We start from the raw sequence: 21,725 nt of genomic DNA, 5'->3' as shown, positions 1-21,725 counted from the left end.
GTTTGTTTCCTGAGATTAAGAATTCCTCCTATCAGTGAGGTCATATCTATTCTGGTTTTTAATTGATTGGATGAGGCCCACCCTCGCTAGGGAGGGCAGTCTGCCTTACTAGGTCTGTAGATTCATATGTTAATCTTATCCAAAAGTACTCTCACAGACACAAGCAGAATAATGTTTGACCAAATGTCTGTGCATCCCATGGCCCAGTCAAGATGACACATAAAATCTTAACTGTCTCTGGTAATATCTTCAAATTTTTGTCTTTTTCTTTTTTGCTGGCTTGATTTATCTCAAGGCTTTCCCTCATCATTTATTGAAGTTGTTTACTCTACATTACATCTACTTTCCCAGATTGCTAAATTACAAATATTATGAAAGTTATTATAAATATACTTTAGTTAACAAGTTAAATGGAGGGCTTATTTGTATGAGGACCTCAATTTTTTCCTACAACTTGAGTGCACAGAAAAAATGTTTATTCCTCTAAATGATGTTGATATAGGAAAGCCATGTGACTGGGTTTAACAACTTTATGTAGATGTACAAATAAAGCTAATTACTTTAGAACCCTATTTTACACATTTTGAATGAAGTGATAATGCTTTATTCCTTGGAATCAAACTAGAGTTTGCCTCACACCTCCCTTCAAGAGTAATTTTTAATGAGGAAGATGGAGAACGGAGTAGTGTCCATTTAACCAGCTAACCTTCATTCTAAAGAGACACAGCCAGCAACCATAATAATTTCATTCTTCAGAGGAGTAGGAGGAAATAGGAACATATTTCTTCCCTCTGTACAACTGTCAGCATCTTTACTGACATAAATTACAGAATTTAACTTATTGTTTTAATTTATAGAAACTCGTGAAAGAATTTTCTTGAATAATTTGTTAAATATTAACTAATGTTTGTTTAAAATAACTATTTGAATCCCTTGAGAGTTCCTTAATTACTGACATTCATGGTAATTAGTGAACACTGTTTAATATTTTTAAATTGGAAATAATGAGCATTGAAATGTTTATAATGTGAATTAGTATTAATTTTATTTCCCATAAGAACTGATTATGATAAAATCCTATCTTAATGTGCTTTGTTAATTGATTAAACTATATCAACATAAACTCTTAATACTTATATTGAAAATGTATAGTAGTGATTGTTTTGATTTTATGTCCTAATTGTAAATTAATACAAATTACTTATCTTTTACCTGCCCAGTGAATATTAGGTAAGGTTCATTTTAATTGAAATGCATATAATTAAAGAAACATTATAAATATAATTGTTACATAAATTTAGTAATAAAAAGCAAATAGGATTTGCTAACACATGGTAGAAGTTAGTATATCCAGGAAAAAAAAAGAGAGAGAAGGCATTGTGAGGATGCAAAATGGGGATCTAGTTTCCTCATGTGTAAAATGGGTAAGCCAGACTATCTTTAGGGGTATTTCCATCTGTAAAAGTTATATGAGCTGATTCTTTCATTGATTTGCACTGAGACATGGGCAAATCGTGATTGTACTGTACATCAGTTTCTTCCATGGGAAACATACTTGCCTCTAGTGAGAGAAATGAGTAGGTGTAGATAGCAAAGGTAATAGAAATAATCCAGGGTATGTATAATTTTAGCTGATAAAACACGTATGTTTATGTCTCTAGTGGGGAAAAAAATGCTGTGACTTTTACCATGTACTTTGTTCTTTCAAACCCATTTAAATGGGGGGGGGAGGAAAAAGTAACACACTCATCCACAAACTTTTTTTTTTCTTTTTCCCAAGTACCAGTCATCTTTTGTCGGATGTTAATTCTGAATTAGAATGTGAAAGGATTCAAGGGTGCCAGGCAAAGGTCATGGTCAGGAATGCCGAATGTGCCTCCACACTGGGCCCTCTTCAGTGGTACTTGTGTAGCCGCTAGTGTTTGAGTTCCTTGTAACAAGGACAGTAGTTGAAAAGCACATAAGCTGCCAGCACCATAGAAATCCCAGCAACGCCCCCTTTCTTCACATTGACTTACTTGTTGTAATACCAGTAGTAACCTCTTTGAAATGCTCCAGCAATGCCCTTAGGGGTGAAATCCCACATCAGTATCCAGCTGGGCAGCTCTCCTAGTTTCACATCCATGAGCTTCTTCTTCACTGGTAAAACTGATGCCATCTTGGAGTCCTGGGTCATCCACAAACTTTTTGATGCAGAAAGCAAACCAGCATTAGATTTACTCCTGTACTTAATGTCAGAGCAAAATATTTTTTTTTGTCGAAATGAATTTTTAGTCCACATTAAATGACAACAAGAAGAGTAGTGTTTGCGGGCGCCTGGGTGGCTCAGATGGTTAAGCGTCTGCCCTCGGCTCAGGTCATGACCCCAGGGTCCTGGGATCGAGTCGCGCAACGCTTCTCCCTCTGCCTCTCTCTGTCTCTGTCTCTTATGAATAAATAAAATCTTTAAAAAAAAAAAAAAGAGTAGTGTTTGCTTGATGATTCAAAGCTGCATCTTTTCTGTGGAAAGAAAGATTATTCCACTTACTTTTAAATGTTTTCTATTGCATTGAATTGTTTCTAGAAGAAATCCAAGTCTTCAAAGTGTTTAAGAAAGTGTTGATGCTTTTTATAAACTGAATGCTCTAAAATTATGCATTAAGAGTAATGTGTGAGAGACTTTCCCTTCTTTTACCTTAAGTGGCCAAATAATTGCTCTTATTATTACTGGATTTGGAAACTATTGACATATTACATTTTGTAAACTGGATTTTGTTTTTAAGTCCCAACACCTGTCTTTCCTCTTCCATTTTTTCAAGTTTATCTACATTTCCAAAATGGCCCACGAAACTGGTTCAGCTCTATGTAGATTTTGGAAGACTTACTAGATGCTCATATCTATCCTCAAGGCCTGGAGAAGCATATGTGCTGCCTGATGTCCAGCAGTTTGGTTAAAGCTTTTTTATGTGGATTTATCATTCAATTTCTTATTAATTTGACAACCTTGATTTAAGATTACCGTTAAAATCTTAGAAGAAATTACAAATTTTCACGATGATTTTTACATAGCCAAGAATCATCATTTTGGTCATAAAATGCAAAACAAATCGCTTTATCCATACAAAATGCATGACTCTGGGTTAAAACCATGTTGTGAAAGAGGTTCATGGTGTTTATTTCTTAGTTTCTGTTAATATATGATTATATGATTCTGAGAATAAATTATTGACATATTTAAGTGCTTTAGACTTGTACACTTAATATTCAGGAGGGAAATACTTGTGATATATGGACTTTAGAAAATAATAATTTAACAAAGAAAATAAAATCAGAAAGAATAGGAAGAGCAATTAGGGCAAAATCATTAGATTCAAATCATAAGTGCATGGGGATTCACAGTACTGTTTTCTCAACTCTTTTGAAAATTTACATGATACAATATAAAAATCTTGACCTAAAAGAGACATTACATACGTTTTTCAAAGATGAGTCATCAAGAGATTTTCTACTGAATTTATGGATTAGGATTGTGTAGGTGAAGAAGAAAGAAATCTTTTTCTTCCACTCTTCTAGTTTCTCACCTTGGGCTCCATAACAAAAGACAGATTAACAAGAGGAAAGCGTACAAATATATTTGTGTTATGCGGCACAGGAGCCTTCATAAGGAAATGAAGACGCAAAGAGGGGTTAAACCTGAGCATTTTTATGCTAGGTTTGATGAAAGGTGGAAAGTTGTGGGCAAAAGGATATGAGCTAAGTGCGGTGAACTGGGGGGCTACTTGGCAAGGCCTGTTTATTCGAATTCCTCTCAGCATTCCTCATCTTTAGAGACCCTGATGCTCCTTTCCTCTGGGGTAGCAAGGGCACCTCCCATGTGAGAGTCTTAGCTGCTTCAGGAAAGAAGCCTCAGAGAGTCCTTCCAACATCTGCCATTCCCCAGTTCCTTCAGTTTAAGAGATTCAGTATGCCAAGGTGCCATAATTTGGGGTAACATGTTCTGAACCCTGCCAATTGCTAACTTTGTCTATGTAACTATAAACTTACAGACATCATGAGAAATATTTTTAAATAAAAGTTAAGTAGTTAATAGTTAAATAAAAAATAGTGTTAAAATCTGCTTAATTTACATTTTCAATATTGAATAAGTGGCAGAAATGATTCTTTCTGATGGGTTTTGTCAGCTGTTTTGGAGTAAGCAAAGCCCTAAAATCAATTAATTCATTTAGTCATTCATACATGTTCAACAGGTATGTATTTATTACTTACTGAGGCCAGATATTAAGCTAAGCTTTGGTAATATAAAGATGAAGAAGACATGGTACCAACTTTGAAGAAATTAACTGGAGGAAGCTAGAAATTCCCACTTATAATAGTATAGTCGAATGCTAAGTGGAAGACATAGGGGTCAGGATGGCAGTTACTTGGGTAGAGACAGAAGTCATTCTTGGCAGACAGACTAAGTATGCAGGATCATAAATGAGTGGAAGAGTAGATACATTTTTCAGAGGCAGAACTACGGTAGGGTATCAAGGTGCATAGTCATTGTAGATTCTTTTGAGATATTCTTGATATGTAATACAAAGACACCGTGGCAAATTAAAAATAGTATGTCTAATATAAAACACAGCGTGTATATGTGTAATAGTGATAGTACAAGGGCTTTTAGTGTTCAACATTTGGCTACAAGTGAGTTTGGCTTTGTTTCATGTGAATTCCACACAATCTATCCCTCTAAGACACAGGTCTCAACCCAGAGTGATTTTGCCACCAAGAGATACCTGGCAATATCAAGAGACATTTTTGACTGTTACAGTGGGGAGCTTGCTACTGGTATCTAGTGAGTAGAGACCAGGGATGCTGCTAAACATTTTACAATGCAAACAGCTTCACATCACAAAAAAATTATCTGGCCCGGGCGCCTGGGTGGCTCAGTCATTAAGCGTCTGCCTTCAGCTCAGGTCATGATCGCAGGGTCCTGGGATCGAGCCCCACATCGGGCTCCCTGCTCCGCGGGAAGCCTGCTTCTCCCTCTCCCACTCCCCCTGCTTGTGTTCCTGCTCTCTCTGTGTCTCTCTCTCTCTCTGTCAAATAAATAAATAAAATCTTTAAAAAAAAATTATCTGGCCCAAAATGATAATAGTGCCAAACTTAAGAAACCCTTCTCTGAGATTACTCTTGGTCATATTTTATGAAAAGTACAAGGAAAACAAAGCTCTGAGTTCTCCATATTTATTGATATACGTAAATGTTTTAGTATGAATAAATTGTATTATGAATTATAAAACATGTATACATGTGAACCTCTTACCCACTTTAAGATCTAAACCCTCTCTGTTCTATGTCATCTACCTGTGTGCTCTTTCCCTAACTCATCTTCTTAATTTATTCTGAGAGGTGATTATTATCCTGAATTTTATGTTTTATTCTTATCCTTTAAAAATAATTATCCTTAGATAGTTTAATTTTGCTTGGTTTTGTGCTTTATAAAAGCAGTATCATCATCTTTGTATTCTTCTATTATGTGTTTTTATTTTATTCAATATTATGTTTTAAGGAATCTTTAGCATTGTAGAATGAAGCCATATTTCATTCATTTTCACTGCTGCATATAGTTTATATAATTTATACAGTCATCATTTTTTAACAGACATTTGGGCTATTTTTATTATTTTTTGGTGCTATAAACATGATGTTAAAAACATTGTCATATGCCTCCTGATGGATATATATACGACAGTTTTTTCGGATATATATTTAGAAGTGGAATTGCTGGGTCACAGGTTATGTGAACAAACATTTAGATAATGCTACAGTTTTCCAAAGGTTATAGTCACAGTACTTGAATATTTAGAGATAATGACGATAGTACTGGTTCTTTGAGCAGTTAAATGAGATAGCATGATAAAATACATCATAAGGGAAAGAGAGTTACAAGGACAATTTGGTGGGGGTGTGGTTATTGATGAAAATGTTTCCATATGACTGGAAAATCACTTCTGTTATGTGGTAGAATATAAATTTCATTATTGAAAATTTCTATTTGGTGGGAAAAGAAATATAGTTGAAAATAAGATAATGGTTTCTGTTTTGTTCTATTTTTATATTTCTAAATTCCCAGAGGGTAGCCACGCTTTTATATTCCTTTGTCTCGGGGGCATATATAGGAATGAAAGAAGTTACTAGACAAAGATAAGCCCTCTTCCTGGCTTTTGTTTTCCAAAACATAAAATACTGAGGGTTTATGCTTAGACTGGGAGAAGTAGGCGTTGAATTTGTGAGTGAGAAAAGTCCTTAGCTCAGAAGGTCCAGGGAGTTGGGGCACCCTACTTTTGTTATTTGTCCCTAGTGGGGACTCCTACTTTCCTCATTTGTCTCTCTCCAGGGATCAGACTTAAGAGGTTCAGACCTAAGAGGAAAATGCTGTGTGGTATACTTAGGGAGAATGCACTTAGTGCTCTAGGCACTAGGATTCTCAGCCTCAGTACGAATCCTGATGCCCAAGTTTCAGAAATATCAGAGGGCTAAACATCCTTATTAAGGGACTATGCACCCCGGAACCACAAACCTTTTAGAGGTGATAAGTGTGGATCCAAAACCAGAGAATATGCCCACAAAATGTTCTGCCCAGATATGAAAGACCCTGAAGATCTACTCAAGACTCTATAGAGAGGGAAGGAGTCTCAATAGTGCATTAAATTGAAACTCCTTCCTTTTTCGTGGAGTCAGAGTCATATAATTTTAGTTAGATAAATAATGAGTTATTTTTGTGCCTAACTAGAGTACTGTAATACTCACAATTTCTTTAAAAAAAATCTGGGAGTGGGAAAGGAGCAAATCACATTGACTTGTTTCTAACAAGCACTGCAAAACTTAAAGTAGGGCTCTAAGGTGGAGCAAACTTAAATTAATGAAATATTTTTAATGCCCTGCAGAATTAGAACATCAGTGTGTATGTGAGAAGTGAACAAGTTCATCTCAGTTCTCCATTTCTCCAAATGCTCTTACACATAGGTATGAACATGGAGAAAGGAAAGGCCTGGGGATAGACAGAGTGTGTTAAAGGAGTAGAGAAAATTCGTTCTGGAACAAAGGCAGGAAGTAAAGGAAACTGAAGCTCTGGTTTGTGAGCCCATCTTGGACTTTCTGGAGCCAGATATGGAAGAAGATGTTCTATTGTGGGTAGGAAAGTTCACCCGTCTGGAGTTGGCAACCTCATCCAGACTAGGAAATGCTACCAATTCCTCATTCTTACGTATTTTCTGTTGAACGATTGATGATTACTCTAGCATCATAGTGGGTGCATTTTTTCATATGTCTGCCTTAGTAAGCCTGCTGGGGTCTGGCAGCTTGCCTCACCTGGCAGCTAAAAGCTAGGATATACCCCTCTGCAACACTGTGGGTGGAAGAAAATTTGCCTTGGCCTGTGTTTGTTTTAGACAGACCTAATAACTACCACCTCCAGCAACAACCAAGAGATTTTGGCAAGTAGCCAGTTTGCTAAGGTTAAACATAAATCTTGAAACATAATTTGATAAGAATAAAATAATACCATACATTCTTCATTTGGGGGGTGTTTATAGCAAAGTATGTCTGACCAAACTACTATGAGTTACCTCAGGTAGGCTGTGAAGATGGCAGAATGGGTGGTTCTATTGTGAAGAGAAAACACACTCATACCAAAGTTGGAGTTGATGGTATTTTTGCATGAAGTCTAGGCTTTCTGCTAAAATTTTAGCAACAATTTTGCAAACAAGATAAACAAGGGAAGGTTACAGACCAGTGGTTCTGCGAGTGGCACATTGATGAACTGGTCTTGGAATCTCAAGCCTTATGTGGTACCTATGGGTGTATAAAGTACAGTTCCATATACTGTGATTTTTGCCTCTGCTTAAATGTTCATTAAAAATAACCTAAAGTATGACTTGTTAAAGTTTGCAAAAAAGGAAACTTTATAAATTATTCATACATAAAATAATAAAACTCCTAAATATTATGAACCTATCCATAATAAAACTATATTATTATATATTATTTATTCACAAATGAAATTATAATATCAATTGGAATATAATTAGGACTCTAATTCAGTATTCTAAGAAAAAAATTTGGCTCCAGTTAACATTTGTTAGTTCTTTACAAACTCAAGGTATACTCATATGGGCAGGTGGTTGGAATTTTAGGTAGGACAACTCACAGCCTCATTTGGGTTGCTTATAGTTTTCAATTTCTGGCATTCTTGTTTCATAGTCAGACATTATGGTTGCTTAATTTCATTTTCAATTTATTTTGTCAAGCACTTTTTGTTTAAATAACTTTGAGTAAGATAAATATCTCTATCAATAGAATTTTGGCCTAGGATTTGGTAACAATTTAACTAATGTGTTTGGTGTTTTGAACACATACTTGCCATATCTTTATTGCTAAGGAGATATGTACACATATAACTTGAATGTGCACTGTATGAATTTATCACCGGTTTATTCTTCATTGGACTGTGAGCCTTGGAGGACAATGAGATCTTTTCCTGGTTTCAGAGAACAGCATTGAAAAGTTTGAGAGACACTGATAAAGAGCATCGTTGGATATGGATACAAATCTAATTTTTTTTAAGATTCTATGTATTTCTTAGAGAGAGAGCATGAGAGTGGCAGAAGCAGGCACCCTGCCAAATATGGAGCCCAACACAGGTCTGGGGCTCGATCCCAGGAGCCTGGGAATAACCTGAAGGCAGGTGCTTAACTGACTGAGCCACCCAGGTGCCCTGATAAAAATCTAATCTGGATGCAAAAGTGAAATCTAAAGGAGCTACTGGAGAAAACAGAAATGCATGTAAGGCTTGTCGTGAGTAAAACTGTAACAGGAAATGTTGGTCTTTTTTAAAAGTCTTGGTCTCTGTCCTTGCCAGTTCTTACTCCTCTCCACCTGTTCCTTTGAAGATACACTCCTGGCCTTTTTCCCACCCCCAACCCTACCACTAACCCTACGCTCATCCTGCACTCACTACATTCTCCTTCCTTCTGCCCTCCCAACACACACAAACAACAATGCATCTTTAACATAGTCCATCAAATACCCAGTACTCAACTACCTAAGTTATCAAATCATCCAGTAAACCTATAATTGTTCAGGTTACAGATCCCTATAAATATTGGTCCTTTCGTGGAACCATCTTATAAAATACTAATACAGTTAATTCCATTGGCTGAATGTGGAACTTTTTTCTAAAATGAAAAAAATAAAACATAAAATATAAGCATCCAATATCCAAAGTTGATACATTATAACACTGGTCATCTTAGAAATGTTTATATGTATATATCTGTTACACTACTAGAAAATGGTTTTAACATACAGTTTTGTCCTAGCCAATCTGCACTAAAGGGAAGGGAGCCCGGTCATGGGTCCTTAATTGCTAGAAGTTGGCACCGCACTGTACTTTCCTAGTTTGACTCTTGCTGGCCCATGTGTTTATTTTCTTCACTATGGTCTCTCTTTCTACCATTTTTTGTTTCCATTTTTCTTGAACTGTTTTGACCCAGGAGGGTTGAACAAAAATTTTTGCCTAAGAAGAGTATCATATTGGATATAAAACTACAAGTTTAATAGAGGTTTAAAAAGCTTTCAAGAAAAATCAATAGGCATATTTGGAGATTGAAAGGAGACTACTATCATTATGGAGGGCCTCATAAACATCTTTGCAGCATGGAAGGACGGACTCAAAATGGATAAGACTAGAAACTGGGTGAAGCCATGCCCCAGAGGTTTATCTTGACATCAGAGGTTTAAAAAAAAAAAAAAACATTTGCCATTTTAGCAAATTAACATAGTTCTAAATGGACGATGCCCCCTGAAGAGTTTCCTCAGCTATGGCTCCCATTGCCAAACATGTGTAACACTAAATGGGGTAGATGATGTACAATAAAAGCACATCTTCAAATATTCATTTCAGGAGCAGCAAGTCATGATTAAGTTGTTGGATTTAGAAAGGTCAATGGATCCTGAGTTTCCTATTAGTGTATTTTTGATACTTGTTAATTTTTTCAACTGGTAGGATTATTAGCTAGCGCCAATTTAAGTTTGAAGATGATTTTATCTAGTAGCCTAATTTTTCCTGTGAATTAGGAAAAAAAGTAAAACTTTTAATTTGATTAATTAACATCTTTTGTCCAAGTCAAAGAAACTATTGAATCATGGCTCTAAAAACATAACTATTCCAAGTAGCTATTAAGGAGTGAGCTGGGGGTGCCTGGGTGGCTCAATTGGTTAAACCTCCCACTCTTGATTTTGGCTCAGGTCATGATCTCATGGGTTGTGAGATCGAGCCCCGCATCAGGCTCCTCACTCAATGGGAGGGTCTGCTTGGGATTCTCTCTCTATCTCCCTCTCCCTTTGCCTCTTTTTAAGCTCATGCTCTCTCTTCTCTCTCTCTTTCTCTCACTCAAATAAATAAATAAATAAAATCTTAAAAAGGAGTGAGATGAAGAGGCTCACATAGATGGGATATAAATATATGAAACCACAGCAGGAGACCCTACTGCCTTAATTTCAGAAAGTCACCTTCAAGGCTCAGATTCAGAGGTACTTGTCTTAGAATATCAGCTCTACCTATGAATAGGCAGTGAACTGTAAGTCTCAGTTTTCCCGTGAACAACATGAAAAAAAAAATAGTATATACCATATTGAGTTGTGATGAGTATATAAGATGATGCATGTAAAGTACTTAAGACAGAGTACCCGGGTGGGAACTTAGTATCTGGCAATTACTAAGTGAATTCTGAACACAGCTTAGCAGAAAGCTTTCTCTCACCAATGAATCTTTCATGCCTCCCCAAATGCAGCTCTGTAGTCTCCTAGAAATCACACCAGTAAATAGGCATCGCCTTGGGGTTTAGAACTGATTATTATTTATATATGTAACTGCTCGAATGAAGAAGTAACACCATTTCTAAAGAATATTATTTGACAGGACATACACTGGATTTGTTCAAACACTATAGTTCTCAATTATCTGTAATTGGGTTTTAAATAAATGGTGAGGTAAGGAAAGAAACAATATAAAGAATTTTGTAGAGTCCACTTAAACATACTTTAACCAGCTGCCATTAAAGGCCCTTAAAATGTTAGTATCTTCTATGAGCCAATTATGCAGGTGCCTATTTCCAAAATGTCTTATGAAGTCTTAGGAAATAATTTAATTGGTACTTTATAGGATTTTTTTGGTTAATGTCTTTATTCTAAAAGGATCGCACATAGGTTGCCTGGGTGGCTCAGTCGTTAAGCGTCTGCCTTCTGCTCAGGTCATGATCCCAGGGTCCTGGGATCGAGCCCCGCATCGGGCTCCCTGCTCAGCGGGAAGCCTGCTTCTCCCTCTCCCACTCCCCCTGCTTGTGTTCCCTCTCTCGCAGTGTCTCTCTCTGTCAAATAAATAAAATCTAAATAAATAAATAAATGAATAAATAAATAAATAAATAAATGGATCGTACTCAATGAAAGAGGAAAGAGAAAGCAACAGTTTAAAGATTTTTAAGAAGGAAGGCTAAATGGAAAATATGATGACTAAAGAATTATTGACCTAATTAAAGTTTAAACTTTAATTTGAACAGTTTGAAACTAGAGTGGTATAAACATCACCCTGATATAGAGGTTTTAGCTTGTGTGTGTGTGTTTTTTTTTCCACTGTAGCCCAGAAAAAATGGGAGTATTATTCACAACTTTTTTTAAAAGATTTTATTTATTTATTTGACAGAGAGAGACACAGCAAGAGAGGGAATACAAGTGGGGAGTGGGAGAGGGAGAAGCAGGCTTCCCGCTGAGCAGGGAGCCCCATGCGGGGCTTGATCCCAGGACCCTGGGACCATGACCTGAGCCGAAGGCAGACGCTTAATGACTGAGCCACCTAGGCGCCCCTATTATTTGCAACTGTTAAATCAACATTGTTTAGTGCATCATTTTATAGGCATGCAGGACAAGTCCAGGGAAATAAGTAATTCATGTGCTTTGGAAAAGAGCCTTATTTAACCAATTTCCCCCACTTCTTTCCATTTATGTCATCTTCTGCCAGGAGGAATCCGATTTACTGTTAAGTTGCAATAGAACTGTCCTAGCTTGTTGATTCCCCACAAGCACTTTTACATATATATCACCTTAAATTTCTTGAGCCATTAAATCACAAACATCCCATTACAAAGGAGCTTGTTAAGAGAATGACAGGAGTTGGAACTTTACCATATTGAGTAATCAAAAATACAAACTCGAGTTTGCATTAGTCCAGACATATACGCAGCCTCCTTGGAATCACAGACAAGGTATTTTAATACTTGTAACCCCTAATGGATTGGGCGTTTTATCTTGTCTAAGAAACAAAGAGAAATCTATTTAGTTTTATCTTATCGTTGCTTTTGGAATAACAAGTTCAGTATTTCAGAGGATCCATGAAAATTATCATATCTAAGACAGATTTGTTTTTTTTCTTTGTGGTTGACTTGCCCAAACTGCTTTACATCTATTTGTCTCAGTTTCCCCAAGCCCAAAGTCAGTCCATCCATGTGTTTTATCAATGCAGAAGTATCAATAATAATAACTCCCACTTTTTGAGCACAGACTATGCAAAAGGAATTTATACATTGTCTCTTACATCAGTTGTACAAGTAGGTACAACTAGGAAAAACTGAGGTAAGGTGAGGTAAGGAAAGAAACAATATAAAGAATTTTATATATATATATGTATATAAAGTATCTCTTTTGGACTCATAAGTCGCAAAAAGTTTCAAACTTCTCTATTATTTATTTGGTTATAATATGAATTTATAATTTGGTAACTTCATAAAAAGTTTTTGAGCATCTACTGTATACCAGTTATAGTGGCTTAGAGGCAGAAATACATATGAAAACAGACAAATTACCACCTAAACCTTGCTCATTGGGAATTTACAGTCTATTATAAGAGACAAGACTGTAAAACAAGTCTCTAGTGAGAGAGACAAGAATTTAAGTTGATTATAAGATCAAATATAAGATGAAAAGTTATGGATATAGTCTGACAGGAACAAAAATCTTGTATCTTCTATCTGCTTTTTGGGGTGAATTATTACATGCTATTTCAAGTTATGCTTTCTGATAGGACATTAATATTTACATTATTTATTAAAGTAGTATGTTTTTAGAATGATATATCTAAAATGCATATATGAATCCTAGAGACATAGAGTAAGACACAGTCTAAGGAAAAAGTATTATTAAATATATTTTGACCATATATGTTCTTAGAAAAGTATCTTTATAAAATATATTGGGTTGTTCACAATTCAAAGACCAGCAGGACTGTTTGACATATGGCTTATTAGATTAATGTTTAGATAAAAATTATGCCTAATGGACAATTTTATATCTAAAATGATATTCATATCCTTTTATGCAAAAAAAATTCATAGAATAACTAATTGAATTTGTTCTCCAACATCTTTTGAGATTAAAATTAACTTAAAAAATAGAAACAATGCTTTTTTGTTAAATGTGATTGATTGAACATGGACATTAGCCTTCACATTTTCTCCAGACTTTGGATGTTGTTAATGCCAATGGAAAATTTGGTAGGAATGGCATTAGGAAAGGAGAAAAGTGTGGGGAATATGGCAGTAATAATGAAAAGAGAATGAGAGAGGAATTAGCAACGTTAGTGATTGGAAGGCTGAAAACCTAAGAGTTAAGTGGTAACTGACTGAGCAAATCAAGAAAGCTGAATCCTAAACTGGAATGAAGAAGAAAGAGTAAATGCAATTTACCAGGGAATACCCCAAAAGTTAAGGAATTGGCAATACCAGTTTATCTGAAATTGGGATAAGGTGGGCCTAACATAGGAGGATCTGTTGAAAGTCTGTTTAAGAAGTAATTAGAACATGGGCACCTGGGTGGCTCAGTCTGTTAAGCATCTGCTTTCAGCTCAGCTCATGATTCCAGGGTCCTGGGATGAGTCCCACATCGGGCTCCCTGCTCAGCGGAGAATCTACTCCTCAATCTCCCTCTAACCCTCTCCCGGCTTGGCTTGTGCTCTCTCTCTCTCTCAAATAAATAAAATCTTTAGGAAAAAAATTCAATTAGAACATTAGACCTCCCCTTCCTTTCTAAGCGGAGACTTTCTGGCTGGGGGATACCAGGCACAGTTGAGAGGAAGGGTAACTTCTAAAAATCTGGTGATGAAGAGAAATTTTGCTAGTATGTTGCAATTCTATCTCACTTTCCCTCTGGGCTCTCAGAGGCTGACAGTAGGCTATACCTAACAAAAATATTAGAAGTCTTGTGATGAATGAAACCAGTCCGAAGGTAAGATTCTATACTTTCTTAGAAAGTTGCCAAACAAAACCACCCTGTGGGCCTAGGGTTGAAGAGCCCCACCTACCCAATTGGCATTTCTAATCAACTTTTTTGTGTCCCAATCTCATATATGAGCAGATAGTCATGGGACTCACCAAGTATTTGAGGAAAGGCCTCAATAAAGAATTTGAATTTAAGAATCTAGATTGTTATATTTAAAAAAGTTAGCAAAAAAAAGAGGTTATGTGAAGCAATGATAATGAACCAATTGATGGATGGATGGCTAAAAATAAATAAATAAATAAATAAATAAACTCATTGATATCCTCAGAGATAAGAGGACTCACGGCAGTCACAGAACAACTTAAAAAAAAAAAATCAGAGATGGGGGCGCCTGGGTGGCCCAGTCATTTAAGCATTGGGCTCTTGATTTCGGCTCAGGTCATGATCTCAGAGTCATGAGACTGAGCCCCAAGGGGGTGCTCTGTGTTCAGCTGGAAATCGGTTTGAGGCTCTCTCTATTCCTCTCCCTCTGGCCCTCCCCCAGCTTGCCTGAGCGCTTGTGCGCATGCTCTCTCCTTCAAATAAATAAATCTTTAAAAAAATTTTTTTTAAAAAATCAGAGCAAAAAAGAGTTCTTTACATTAAATATTTGATAGTTGAAAAAAAAAATCAGTAGGTGAGTTGGACATAGGATTAGAGAAATCCCAGTAAAAGAACAGAAAGACAAGCAGATGGAGACAAAGAAAAAACAAAGAAAAGGAAGTAATAAAATAATTAAAGAATATTTCCTAGAATTGAAAGGCTAGTGTAAAGGATGAAAATATCCAAATTGAATTATTAAATTTTAAAGTACTGGGATCAAGAGAAGATCCCAAGCACTTCCAGAAGACAAGAACAGTTTCATACAAAGGACAAGTGCCCTAGAATTGTGTGGGACTTTCCAATCACAGTACAAAACTAGAAGATAGTAAACTGCTTTCTTCCAAGCTCTGAGGTAAAATCATTTCCAACCCTGAATTCTACTCCTGACCAAATTATCAGTGAAACAGAAGAATAGAATGAAGTAAACTCTCACCAATTTTGCTTCACATGTACGCTTGCCCAGGAAGCTATTGAGGATGCCTTCTTCCAGGGCAAAAGAGAATGCCAAGAAAGTGAGTCAGGCGGTCCAGGAAACCAGTCTTTTACTTAAGAGAGGGAAGGGAATTCCCGGGTGATTGTGAACAGAGATCCCCAGGTAATATTCGTGTAGCTGACCTAGAGGAGGTCAGATGGCTCCAGAAGAGAATTATTCAAGAAGAGAAAATTGATTTTAATGTATTGACAGGAAATTGATAACAACTGAGAAAGATTTCTGAGATACGGCAATGAGAAGTTACATAGGAGGAAATAATAAGGTAATGATTCTGTGGGGGGAGTTTATGACATACTAAACTAAATGATTCAGCTGTCAAAAATGTTTATATAGTTACAATAATCTGAGAATGTGATAACAAACATTGATTTAACAAGAGCACAGTTTGTATTCTCTTCCAGTATGTGTGCATGTTCATGATGGGGGTTGCTGCGGTAGGAGAGGCAGATAGAAATCTTAATAGACATTTCTCCAAGGAAGATATACAAATGGCCAGTAAGAACATGAAAAGATGCTCAGCATCATTCGTCATCAGGGAAATGCAAATTAAAACTTCGATATGATAATACTTCACTCCCGCTAGGATGGCCAGAGTCAAAAAGATAAACGCTGGTCAGGATGTGCAGGAGTCAGATCTCTCACCCACACCATTTTACGTTGTAAAATGTAAATGTGAAATGTAAAATGTACATTCCAGCTTCTTTGGAAAACATCTAACAGGTCCTCAAATGACTAAACATAGAGTTACCATATGACCCAGCAATTCTAGGTATATACCCAAGAGAAATGAAAGCATATGTCCACACAGAAACTTGGACACACGTGTTTATAGTAGCATTATCCATAATAGCCAAAAAGTGGAAACATCCCAGATGTCCATGAATGGAAGAATTGGATAAACAGAATGTGGCATATTTACACAATAGGATGAAGTATTGACACATGCCACTACTTAGATAAACCTTGCAAACATGCTAAGTGAAAAGAGCCAGTCACAAAAAGTCCGCATATTGTATGATTCCATTCATAAGAATAGGGAAATTGATAGAAAATAGGTTAGTGGTTGTTTAGGGCTGGGGCAGTGGTAGAGAGTATGGGGCATGGGATTTCTTTCCGAGCTGATGAAAGTGTTCTAAAGTTGACTGTGGTTATAATTGTACTCATCTGTGAATATACTAAAAAACCATTTAATCATACACTTGCCATACATATACAGTTGTATGGTATGTGCATTGTACCTTAATAAAACTATTTAAAAAAAAAAAGGAAGATTAAGAAAAGGCAAAACAACCATCTTATTTAGAAATTTGAAGATAAACATTAAAAAGTTATAGCTTAAAAGTAACTCCCTATAAATCAGTGTCCCTCAACCTGGGCATTATTGACATTTTGGGCCAGATGGTTCTTGGTTGTGCAGAGTATCCTGAACATTGCAAAAGGATTTGAAAGCATTATGGCCTCTACCCACTAGATGTCAATAGCAACCCTCTCTCCTTTCCCCCGTTGGCGGTAACCAAAATGTCTCAGGACATTGCCAAATGGCTCCCGAGGATCAGGGGGTGGAGGGAGGTTTGGTTTTCCCTCGTTAAGAATCACTGCTCTAATGATTGGGAATTGGAGTGTAGGGAGAGGTGCAATGTGGAGGCATGGCTATTTTTCATAACAAATATTGCAGAGGGCGCCTGGGTGGCTCAGTTGGTTAAGCGACTGCCTTCGGCTCAGGTCATGATCCTGGAGTCCCGGGATCAAGTCCCGCATCGGGCTCCCTGCTCAGCAGGGAGTCTGCTTCTCCCGCTGACCCTCTTCCCTCTCGTGCTATCTCTCACTCTCTCTCTCTCTCAAATAAATAAATAAAATCTTTAAAAAAAAAATTGCAGAATTACTTGACTATTTAAAGTGTGAACATGTGGGGCGCCTGGGTGGCTCAGTCCTTGGGCGTCTGCCTTCAGCTCGGGTCATGATCCCGGGGTCCTGGGATGGAGCCCTGCACTGGGTTTCCTGCCCAGCGGGGGGTCTGCTTCTCCCTCTCCCACTCCCCCTGCTTGTGTTCCCTCTCTCGCTGTCTCTCTCTCTCTCTGTCAAATAAATTAAAATCTTTAAAAAAAAAAAAGTGAAAATGTATGTTTTAGCTTGGACTGCTATAACAAAATACCATAGGCAGGATAGATTAAGCAACAGAAATGTATTTATTTCTCACAGTTCTGGAGGCTGAGGAGTCCAAGATAAAAATTTAGTTTCTGGTGAGCATTCTTCTCCTTGCTTTTAGTTGGCTGCCTTCTTGCTCTGTCCTCACCTGGTGAGGAGGTGGGGAGGGAGATCTTGCTCTCTTACAAGCCCACCAATCCTATTGGATTAGGGCCCACGCTTATGAGCTCATTTAACCAGAATTACCTCCCAAAAGCCCTATCGCCAAATACACATTGGGGGGTTAGGGTTTCCATGTATGAATTCTGGGGGGACAAAATTTAGTCTGTAACAGTGTATAAGTTTGAATAAAATAGAAACTAAATACTGGATATTTTCACAGAAAACCTATAATAAAATTAGCAGCAAAAGTTATTCCTTTACTAGGTTGCCGGTGAGATCAGTGTCACTGAGGATGTTTTTTGTTGTTGTTTGTTTTGTTTTGCTTTTTTAAAGATTTTACTTATTTGAGAGAGAGAGAGAGTGCTCCCATGAGGGGCAGAGGGAGAGGGAGCCGGGAGCCCAGTGTGGGGCTCCAGGCAGGGCTCAATCCCAGGACCCTGGGATCATGACCTAAGCAGAAGGCAGCCCCTTAACCAACTGAGCCACCCAGGCACCCCACTGGGGATGTTATTAATGGTACTAGGAATACTGTTTTGTTGTTGTTGTTTGTTTCTGTTGTTGTTTTGTTTTAGATAGTTATATTCATTTGGCAATAATCTCAAATTGTTATTGTAAAGTTTGCAAGGGTTTTCAAAACTATCTCAGTGTATCTGGTTATTTAAAAAGTGAGCTGTTTTATAGTGAGCAAGATTTTTTAAACAATTTTTTAAGATTTTATTTATTTATTTGCGAGAGAGAGAGAGCACGAGTGGGGGTAGCAGCAGAGGGAGAGGTTGTTAAGCAGATTCAGTGAGCCTGCCATGGGGCTTGATCCCAGAACCCTGAGATCATGACCAAGCCAAAGTCAGATGCTTATCTGACAGGTTTTTTGTTTGTTTGTTTGTTTTTGTTTGTTTTGTTTTTTGTTTTTTTTTGATTATTTGCTTTTGTTTTAGGTAGGCTTGGACATCCATTTTTACCATATTTTTCATGTGATTCAGGAAAAAAGAAACAAACATTCCTCAACCAAGTTTATACCACACTGGAAATATATAGGCAATTACTCTGTTTTTAGAAATTGTTATCAATTATTCAAAATCGTAAATATGGTATTAGTAACAGATATTTGTCTTAGTTGGTCTAAGATGTTTTTCTGACCAACTTAAATCGTTTGATGCTGTGGTTATTTCCCTGTATGCTCAATCCCTTAAACAGTCATTCAGTTTAAAGTTTTTATTTGGTCAATTCATTAAAAAAATCAGATCTTCTTAGTCAAAGTGATCAAAGCTTTATTTAGATTTTTAAACAAATAATTAATCTTAGTTTTACTGTTACATTCATCAACATAGTAAAAAACTACAACGTAGGTACTTTTGAAAAAATTACCCCATTTATCAAGCTGACATTTTGGCTGCTTCACAAAAAAGGCAGATTCCATCATTGGTGTATACAGAGGCAAATTCAAATCAAATCATTCGTTCCACTTGGAGATGTTTGATTAATGAGATCCTGCTTGGTTTTATTAATCTTTCTGCATTCTTCATATCTCTCTTTTGACACATAACCATTCTCTTTGAAACCACCTTCATTTTCTTTATGTATAATGCAAATTTAATTATAATTTAGGTTTGGAATTTTTTTTCTCCTAGAAATCTTTTCATAAACCATTTATAGGACCTTTATTTGTAAGCTAAATATATTTATCTATTGAGTGTTGTGAAGATCTATTTTTCTAACCTCTCCCTGTTAATAAAACCCACCTGGCGAAGAAAACGAAACATTAAAATAATTAATTGAGACCTTTTGCCTCAAGCATATATGTCTTACCATACCTTTTAGAATATGAAAAGATACCTTAAGTGCAGCTTTAGATTATTACATCAGAACAATGTGGCCTTAGTCATTCTCAAGGTCAGTGACAGGTCTTTAATGCTATCTTTGAAGCAAGTGTGAATAGAATCGAAGTTGCTTTTAGGAACTCTATGGCTACTGTGATAACTGAAAGCCAAATATATTGAATAGATAGATGAATAGTGTAAATGTTTACCATGTCAGCTTAATGAATTAATTAACCTTCTTTTACTGATCTCTTGACCGCCTTTAATTTAATGGGCTTGCTGCTTATTTTATGTACTGTCGAAAACCACAACAGCTTTAGGCAGGAAACATAGTTGACCCCCAACACCACTGCTCCCTAAAGAACAAGGGAACTCTACCTTTAATGCTCACTGAATATAGTCTGGAGTTATGAAACTCAGTTATGAGACTTCAGGCAGGAATCTTTATCTAAAAATAGGAAGGTTATAAATTCAAGAGTTTGACAGAGTGAGGCACATAGCTCATAGTGGATTCACAGGGAACATGATCTATTGGAGATTAGAAATGCACTCGAAACAAGATATAATTCCATCCCTACCTTGTGTGCTATATTTTCAGGATTTCAGAACCCAGCTGGAGACTGTTAATCAGAAAAGAGTCTTACTCCTACATGGGAATGGTTTATTACTGCTCCTGCAATAAAATCCAGTCCCTAGTTTGAAATCCAAGACTACTCAAAATTCGGATTTTGATTTCTTTTCTAACCTCTTAGCTTTTTAACCTAATTCCACCCTTCCTTTCCTTAGGCAAAATACTTATTTTAACAAGGCGGGGCGGGGGGCAACTTTCTGTAAAGTAAGTTAAGAAATAGGTTAGACTTTGTGGGTCACAAAGACTTTGTCACAACTACTCAATTCTGCCACTGTTGGCAGGAAGGCAGCCAGAGATCATGCATTAAAACATGGTGCGGTTGTGCGCCAGGACACCTTTATTTACAAAACAGGTGGCATACTTCATTTGGCCCCTGGGCCGTCGTTCGCGGACTCCAGTTCTAGATCAGTGGATTTACAAACTGTGAATTGTGACTGTTTAATAGAATATGCAATCAATTTATAGACCACAGAGTTTTATTTATCTGTGCAAGCTTAAATTCCCCAGCCACTGTTTATTATGAAGGGTTTATTTGTAGGATTTCTGGTAGCAAGCACGGGCGCCAAGGCCTCCAAACTTTCCGGGATTAGCAGCAACGGGGATCAGCTACCAGCAGGATCTGGTCATATTGGATGAGGATGTCTTTGATAGCTCTCCTGGAAGCCTCATCCATTTGCTGCTAGTAATGGGCTACTCTCCAATATGAGATGAAGTGGCCCATGTGGAAATCTGGGCCACGTGACCACTCGCTTCACGCAGACTCGGAGGTCCTCACCGGCGAATAGCTCATTGCACAGAAGCAGAACAGGTCCAGTAGCTTCTACTGAAGCAAGTATGGCTGGATTAGGGGCCTCACGTTCCTTTTGATGAGGCATTTCCCACGTTTGCAGTGTGCCACGGTATGGCGGTTATTCTTGTATCCGAAGACATGCATAGACTGCAGACGTCCCTCCGACTGCCTGGCTGCAGGCATAGACAAGAGTTTCTCACCTTGCGGCTCTGCAAATGAAAAAGGCCAGTTTTTGTTTTATTTTTAAATAGATGCTTGTTTCTATTACTCTTTCATATTCTTTTAAACATTCTGGGGGGCGCCTGGGGGGCTCAGTCGGTTAAACATTGGGCTCAGGTCGTGATCTCAGGGTTGTGAGATGGGGCCCCAAGTGGGGCTCTTGCTCTGCGGGAGCCTGCTGGAAGATTCTCTCCCTCAGGCCGCCCCCCCACCACCCGTGCTTGCGGCTTGCTTGCGGGAGTGCGCTCTCACTCCCTCAAATCTTAAAAAAACAAGTTCTGGGAAGTACAATAAAACAAGAAACAAAAGTATGATTGTAGATGGAAAGATAGAAACTTATTTACAAATGGTAAGATTTTATTACTCAAAAATCCAAGAGATTCACCTGAAAACCCTTTGGAAGGGTGGGTCCCAAAATTACTTAACTCATGGGAATCACCTGGGGGAATGTCTTAAAAAACTTAATACCGGCTCCTTACTCCAAAGAGATTGTGATTTAATTGGCCCAGGCAAGTGTTTTATTTATTTTTTAGA

At 37.3% G+C, this 21,725-nt stretch overlaps 1 protein-coding gene and 2 pseudogenes across 1 annotated transcript in view; 1 reads left to right on the top strand and 2 right to left on the bottom strand.

Annotated features, from left to right (window-relative positions):
* Positions 1-21,725, top strand: part of SEMA3E (semaphorin 3E) — a 242,660-nt gene that overhangs the window by 71,341 nt on the left and 149,594 nt on the right. The window lies entirely within an intron of this gene.
* LOC112825168 (ATP synthase F(0) complex subunit f, mitochondrial pseudogene) lies at positions 1,895-2,158 on the bottom strand (annotated as a pseudogene).
* On the bottom strand, positions 20,711-21,179 carry LOC112825169 (small ribosomal subunit protein uS9-like; annotated as a pseudogene).

The sequence above is a fragment of the Callorhinus ursinus genome, unplaced genomic scaffold (assembly GCF_003265705.2).
Source record: "Callorhinus ursinus isolate GAN/ISIS: 27379988/994484 unplaced genomic scaffold, GSC_fseal_2.0 scaffold12, whole genome shotgun sequence".
NCBI classification, from domain to species: domain Eukaryota; kingdom Metazoa; phylum Chordata; class Mammalia; order Carnivora; family Otariidae; genus Callorhinus; species Callorhinus ursinus.
Note: the sequence above shows the minus strand (reverse complement) of the source record. Positions and strands in the feature narration are given on the sequence as shown.